We start from the raw sequence: 1,238 nt of genomic DNA, 5'->3' as shown, positions 1-1,238 counted from the left end.
AGACACCACAAGAAAAGGAAACTTAAAGCCAATTTCTCTGATAAATACTGACTGAAAAATACTCAATAATATAAAAATATTAGTAAAATAAATCAGCAATACATCCAAAAGATTAAATACCATGACCAAGTAGGATTTAACTCTGGCCTGAAAGGGTGGCTTGTCATATCCAAATCAATGTGATACATCATATTGATAAAATCAAAGGCAAAACCACATGATCATCTCAATTTTGATGAAGAAAAAAACATTCGACAAAATTCAATCTCTTTTCTTAATAAAAACTATCAACAGTTTATTTACACAATGGAAGTTCCTTGATGTCTTAGCCGCCCATTACTGGGACGAAAGACCCAACACCCGCAACTTAAATAAAGAGTGGTTTATTTGGGCTAAGGGTTCCAGCCTGTGTCGGACTGGCTCCGAGGAAGAAACAGGATGGCCCAGCTGCACGGTGGAGGAAAAGGTGTTTATGCCAGCCAGAAAGCATAGAGAGAGGCGGGAGGAGCTGGGGACAAGAATACACCCTTCAGGCCTGACATGGTGGTACATGAGTTTGAGGCCAACCTGAATTACATAGCGCAACCCTGTCTCAAAAAACAAAAAATGGAAAATGAAAATTGCACTCATTTGTTTTCTTTTTCCTTTGTTTGTTTTTGCAGGGTTGGTGATTTTCCTTACTTCATTCTCTGTTTCTTTTCTCTTTTACTTGTTTACTTTTTATTCTTTTTCTTTTTTCCCTTTTCTCTTCTGCTTTTTCTTGTTTGTTCTTTTCTGCTACTTTTATCTAATTCTGTTCATTTCCTTTTACTCCAAATAAGATCCTTTATCTTACTTTTCTCTCCTCTTTTTCATCTTCTATTCTTTTTGTTTTTTTTGTTTTGTTTTGTTTTTTTCCGGTACCAGGAACCGAACTCAGGACCTTGCGCTTGCCAGGCAGGCGCTTTGCCGCTGAGCTAAATCCCCAGCCCCCTCATCTTCTATTCTTAATTTTGCCAATTTTTCTTCACTTATTCTTTTCTCCACCCTCTATCTCTTTATTTGTATAACTATTAAGCCTTACTAATCTTCAGATAGTTGCTATTACTAGTGAATTCTTTTCTATTGCTAGAAGAGGTATAATTGCCACATTTAGTAGATATTTACTGTATGTTAATATTTGGTTTGTCTTAGTGTTTATACTATAATTACATATCTCTATTCTATGGGTAAGGATGGTATGTTATCATTTCTTATGT

This window comes from Chinchilla lanigera, unplaced genomic scaffold (assembly GCF_000276665.1).
Source record: "Chinchilla lanigera isolate Chin_1 unplaced genomic scaffold, ChiLan1.0 scaffold00009, whole genome shotgun sequence".
Taxonomy (NCBI): Eukaryota; Metazoa; Chordata; class Mammalia; order Rodentia; family Chinchillidae; genus Chinchilla; species Chinchilla lanigera.
Note: the sequence above shows the minus strand (reverse complement) of the source record.